General features: G+C 44.8%; 1 long non-coding RNA gene across 1 annotated transcript in view; it reads right to left on the bottom strand.

The window, feature by feature from the left end:
• The window catches only part of LOC109291625, a 30,416-nt gene that overhangs the window by 2,911 nt on the left and 21,234 nt on the right, over window positions 1-6,271 (bottom strand). The gene's annotated exons all lie outside the window — the stretch shown is intronic.

The raw sequence follows: 6,271 nt of genomic DNA, 5'->3' as shown, positions 1-6,271 counted from the left end.
CCCGCAAGGGAAGTGGGGGTGAACTGGGGGGGGGGGAGCCAGGGGTGGCTGTGGGGTCTGATGGGGAGCCCTGTCAGTTTTTATGGATTTTGCCATTCGCAGAGATCTCCAGAACAGATCCCCCACGAATGGTGACAGTCTCCTGTACCATCACACTGAGACACTACAATCAGCAACACGGTGACTGCCAGGACCCCATTCTAGGTCAGTCTTCATTAGGGAATGATACTCTCATGGCATCATCCCATTCAAGGCCTGCAAGGTCAGTAGCTGCCAGGACCCCATTCCTGGGCAGCCCGCACTAGGGGAGGATACAATCATGGCATCCTCCCACTCAAGGGCTGTGTGGCCAACACAGCCAGCAAGACACATAGCTGGAGTTCAAGGACACAGCTATGCTGAACCCAGAAGAAGTTGCAACAGCAACTAAAACATGCCAGGCTCTCAGTCCTGGCCCAGAGTGTGCCAGCAAAACTGCCAAGCCCTAACCTTGGCCCATTTGTTGCAGGGATTAATGCCCCCCACACGGCATCATCCCACTCAAAACCCAGAAGACAAAAGGGGAAAGGAGAGGGAGAGAACAGGGGTCTTAAGCCCTGAGACAGACTTTCTCTCCCTGTACCTGAGGCTTTCCCTTCACATAGCCTCAGTTTTCTTCCTCAGTGAAGAACAGGGCTGAACCCACTCACCCCTTCTGCCATAGGAAGCAGGCCCCTCTGGCTCCCAAATTAGTGTTCAGGATTTGGAAGCCCCAGGAGGAAGAAAGAGAGAGGCTCAGATCAGGTGGCCTCAACCTAAAATAGTTTTTCTGACCTCATCCTTGGTCCCAGTCACAAAGTAGTCTCATTGGGACACTGCAAACACAGACCGATCAATTCAAAGGTGGTCGGCAACCCCTGTTGAAGGGGCCAGAGTCACCAAACTGGTTCCACTGGTTCGGTTGAGGAAATCTTAAGACAAAGGGTCTAGACACAATAAGGGGAGGGGGGGAGCAATGGGAGAGCAAGCCTCTCCAGGACTAGAGGAAACAAATTATACAACACAAACACAATATATAGCAAAATAAAACCAGAAGACACTTGACCACACACAGCCCAAGTGTGTGTGGGTGTTACAGTAATATCAGACTTAACTGATTTGGGTCAAACTGGTTTATGAAACTTCTGTCCCAGACTCCTTCCTTCTTCAAGTTAAATCCCAGCATACTTTCTAGCTCTGGGCTGGGCTGGGCTGTCTGTTCCAGAGAGCAGGGCTGGCCCCACCCTTCTGCTCCCTAACTGGAGCAGTGAAGGCTGGCTGACAAGAGGGCAAGGGAAGGGGGGAAAGCAGGGTGAGCAAGCCCAGCTGGGGATGCAGCCCAGTCTATGGGGCGGGGGGAGGGACTGCCCCCACCAGGTAAACCCCAGCTGGGGTCTGGAGCCAGAGAGGGGGGTTAAACACCCCTTCCCCCCACTCAAACTTACTGTTGGCTGCAGCTGTGGACCACAAATCCCAAAGGAACATGGAAGCAGGAAAAGTGATGAGCAACCCTGCAAATTCCTGCTGTTGTGATTGTGGACCACAAATCTCAGAGGCCTTGGAGGCAGCAGAAAGAGGAAGTGAACACACAGCCAGAGCCATACTCTAGTACATCCCCCAGCTTCTGGCCTGAACCACTGCAGACATGTGGTTGAATTTCCTGAATCAAAGGTAAATGGTCTCTTCACTTCTGTTTCAGTTTAATCTGTGTAGCTTAGACTAACCTGCAAAGACTGAATTGATTTAGCCTCATGCTTTTTGACTGTCTGTACTTAGCCACTGAAAGCAGTTTAAGTGCACTGAACTTCTGTTGTGTTACAGATTTGAACCAGTTTCTGATCACTTAATCCAGTTTGTGTGTAACTTCTGTCCCTAGCCTTAAGGTCTGATTTTTCTGACCTTACCATCATTTTGTACACAATGGCCATTACCTTCACAGCTTTCCAGCACTATTACTAGTAGGTGCAGATAAACAGTCCATGTTCTGCATATGAAAGTTCTGTTTATCCAAATGGACTTCAGAGGTGCAGGTTATGTTTTTGTGGGCAGAAATATTAGTGCTAGGAAGGAGGATACAAAAGGATGCCTACTCTTAAGTGAAGGCTGAGATAGAAATCTTATCAGGGAAATTTAATATTCGGGTCTAGTCAAATACTGCATGATCTTCCAACGCTAATAAACAGGAAATGCCAAATAAAAGCAAGCAAACTTTTTCTCTGCTTAAGTTATTATTGTGTCCTTAGTACATCATGTTCTTTTAATATAAAGTAATAAGATCTTTCAGTTTTAGATGTATATTTGCAGAACTTAACACCTTATTTAAAGATGGGATACTTACATTTTTCCCCAGATTGTGAATTAATCAATACCTATATCTCTAGATGACAACTTGAAGAAAGTAAGGTAGATGTGCATCTTATAGACTAACTGGAACACACACATATTTATATATAAAGAGCTATAGAGCATAAGCACATCACAGAATCATAGAAAATTAGGACATCTACTCTGATTTTCTGCTTGAGTTCTGACTCACATGGCTAAATATTTCTTTCTGCTCATAGATGGCAACTTGAAGGAAGTCCTTGGTCATCAATCCCCATATAACAGGATAAACTCAGAATTAAAAATGTAATGTGCTTATCAGCTGTGGAAATTGATAACATAAAACAATAAAGAAAATGCTATGCAATTAATAATCATATATCGCAAGGTGAGCACTCATTCTCTTCTCAGGCCTCCACTCTCATAAACGTTTTTTATAAACACTATCTCATACAACGTCCTCCATTTATGTGCAGACTGGACAAGAGCATACTTTGCTTAACTGCACAACAAGACTCAAGTCCCAGCTTTTGCCTATTACTTAACTAATATGCAGATAACCAATGTTGCAATCTAAGTGTACAAACAGTTTAAATGCATGGGAATGCTTTAGCCACAATGTATCTACCCTGTTACATAATTGCATTAATCACATAATTGGTGAAATTGATTAGAAGCTGTCACTTTCAAAGTTTCTAAAAAGAAGCCTTGAACTGACTATATCCTGTCAATTGTATTGCTATTACCAGAGGAATAAAGGACTCTGACAAACAAGGGAGAGAGCCTTAAGGAGGTGCAAAAAGCTTATAGTAAGCTATTCTTGTAGTTAGTGAGCCTTGTTCACATTGAGTTTAGGTAAAGGCATAACCCAGGGGTCCGCGACATTTTTTGCTGGAGTGCCAGAAACATGCAAACCTCAACCCATGCCTTGACTTGGTGTGCCAGGGGCAGATGGCAGGGAGCTGTGAGCGGCCTGATCCTCATTGCTGTTGGCAGGTGCACACATGCCTCCAGGCATATGATGCAGGAAGGTCTGGGAAGAGGCCCTGGATTTTCCCCACCACGTACCCTAATTAAGGCATGCATGCAGTTACTGCTGGCCATGGGGCCCAGACTGCTCATTGCAGGCAGTGGGAAGGCTGCAAACAGCTGCACTGGGGTCCAGAGCCCTGGCTTAGCTCTGTGGCCAGTGACAGCCACACACACACCTTAGGGAACACAGCAGGGCCGGGGCGGCTCAACCCCAGCCCCTCCCCCACCATCCACTCAGAGGCACGTGTACACCTGTACCCAGCAAACAGCTGGGCAGCGGCTCTGCAGACCTTGGCACAGCAGCTTGCAGCCTCTTGGCTGCCTGGCACAGCCAGCCCAGGTTCTGGACAGGCCCCTGTTGCCCACTTCAGATCCTAGGCTGCTCACAGCAGGTGGCAGGGAGGCTGCAAAGAGCTGCACCAAGGTCTGTGGAGCCCCATCCTGGCTTGCTGCTGGCAGCAGGTGCATGCATGCCCCCATTCACACAGTAGGGGAGAGGCCAGGGTTGTGCTACGCCAGCCCCTTCCCCACTGTCAACCCCGAGGTACACATGCAGCTGCCACTGGCCACAGAGCTGGGCTGAGAGGCCCAGACCTCAGTGCACTGACAGCAGCCTCCCAGGTGCCTGACACAACCAGATCAGGCTTCCTGCCTGCTACAGAGCCCAGGCTGCCTGCACCAGGGCTTGCAGCCTCGCAACCGCCTTCTGTGAGCAGCCTGGGCTCTGCAGCCAGCAGCAGCTTCCCAGAGCCTGGGCCAGCTGTGGCATGCTGGGCAAAATGGCCTCATGTGCCATGCTCTGGCATGCATGCTGGGGGTTGCTGACCCCCTGACATAACTTTTTCTCAGTCCCAAGGTTATGTGCTTAAACCCTGTACACTTCCTCTCCATTTCTTACACTCATTGGAATGTTATTTAAACGGTAAAGGTACTGGATCTATAACCCCTCTCCCTTTCCAACTACTGTTAGTCCAGGAATGCGGGGGTAAGGTGATTTTAAATATGTATATTTTTAAATTGAGGTAGAAGGGAACCGAGTCATCCCTGGGAATAACTCCAAGGGTGAAACAGACGGTATTTGTGGGAGGAGGAAAAGAAGAAACTGTAATGGCCATGTTTGTGTAGGCACAGAAGGCTTAAGAGTTGCAGAACCAGGCCCAGAAACAGCAGAATTCAGAGCATGGAGGAATTACTAGTTTGTCTCCCTTCTGAAGCGCATTTATTCGCATTCTGGGCAGTCTAATTTTAAGTGTCCCAAATAATAAGGCTTGTACTACTTCCCTTGGGAAGCTCTGTCATAATCTAATAGTCCTCATGATTAGAATGGATTTCTGATATTCAGGCTATTTTTTTTCCCTTTCTCAACCTAATCCTACTGCTCTTAGCTGTACCTTTGTGTGCTGTAACTCTTTCATATCTGCATCTGTGAAATAGTTGTAGAATCACAACCCAGAATCATGCACCCACCAGCCACACTTATTTAGCAGCCTCAAACTTTCCCCCTGTGACGGCCTTCCAACCCTGAACATTTTATTTTTCTTTCTCTGAATCCTATCAATTTGTCAATATCTTTCTAGTAATGAGACACTTGAAACTAAATGCTACATTTCATGTACCACTACACTAGGTGTAGAAAAGAGGACTATCCCCCACCTCTAGCAACGTATAGCACCATCGCTCATGTAGCACAAAATTATCTTAGAAGATTCCTATATGGTACAATCTCCATGATATAACACCACAAGCAGCATGAAAGTCAGGTACTTTCAGTCAGTCTGAATATATAACTGAGGAATAACTGTTTAGAACAGTCTGAGTTAGTCAATTCAACTGCAAGGCAATATTATTTTTGTTTTATAACTAACACTTTAGGAAGAGTTTGAGAGACATCGTCAGTTCCTCTGTAAATACATGGAAAATATGATGATACAATGGATGTCATATGTTCAATCTGTTGATTAACAAAGGAAAAATAAAGTAAATGCGGCCAATACTCTTAATCAGTTTCAAGTGAAAACTTATTAGAAACAGAGTTAATATTTTATTTTATTATGCTTCAATTTAAATGAACTATTCTGAGTTTGACTTTTTATCATAGTCAATGTGAGACTCTTTATAGTTTAATGGAAAATTAAATGAGGAAAATAAAAATATAGTAGATAACCAGCATTTAAAAGCCATCTTCCATGGTTGGAAAACAGACAATACGATTAAACTGTTCCACCACATGTTCCTGTCAAACATCACTAAAGAACAGCTGAAATGGCGAGTACAGGCACACCACAAATGTCACGAAGGCAACACAGAAGATGCACAGAAACTAGAGAGGCAAAAACAAAAGAAAACATATACACATTCCACAGCAAGATAAATATGGCTATCATTGAACCACAACTGCAAACACTTTGGAATATGCTTCTCTGTTAAGAGTTTCTCATTTCAGATTTTAATTCCAACAGAAGCCTAACCATTAAATTTTTAAACCCCAGATGTTATGTTTCACCATGCACAAACAACAAATTGACATTTTCAGTCTGAATGACCTTCTAGAGAACTAAAGAGGAAATAATAATAAAAAATCTCTTTCCACATTCAACACAAAATAGATGCCAGTCACTACAGATATCAGAGTGCTTCAAGATTTAAGGAAACAATATAAAAAAAATCATGACAGTTTCATGACTAGATACAACTCAACAGAAAGATAAATACCACACTCAAAGATACCTTTTTAACATGTATATTGAGCTCCACACGTGTATTCATATGGTTTGACAGATAAAGGTCTGGCCTTACATTACATATAATTTTAATTTTCTAATGCAGGGGCAGGCAATTATTTTGGGCGCAGAGCCACTTGCCAAGTTTTGGGAAGCTGTCAAGGGCCACGGGCCAC

The sequence above is a fragment of the Gavialis gangeticus genome, unplaced genomic scaffold, assembly GCF_001723915.1.
Source record: "Gavialis gangeticus isolate Ggan-Ray unplaced genomic scaffold, GavGan_comp1, whole genome shotgun sequence".
Classification (NCBI taxonomy): Eukaryota; Metazoa; Chordata; order Crocodylia; family Gavialidae; genus Gavialis; species Gavialis gangeticus.
The sequence above is the reverse complement of the archived record's forward strand: the minus strand, read 5'-3'. Positions and strand labels throughout refer to the sequence as shown.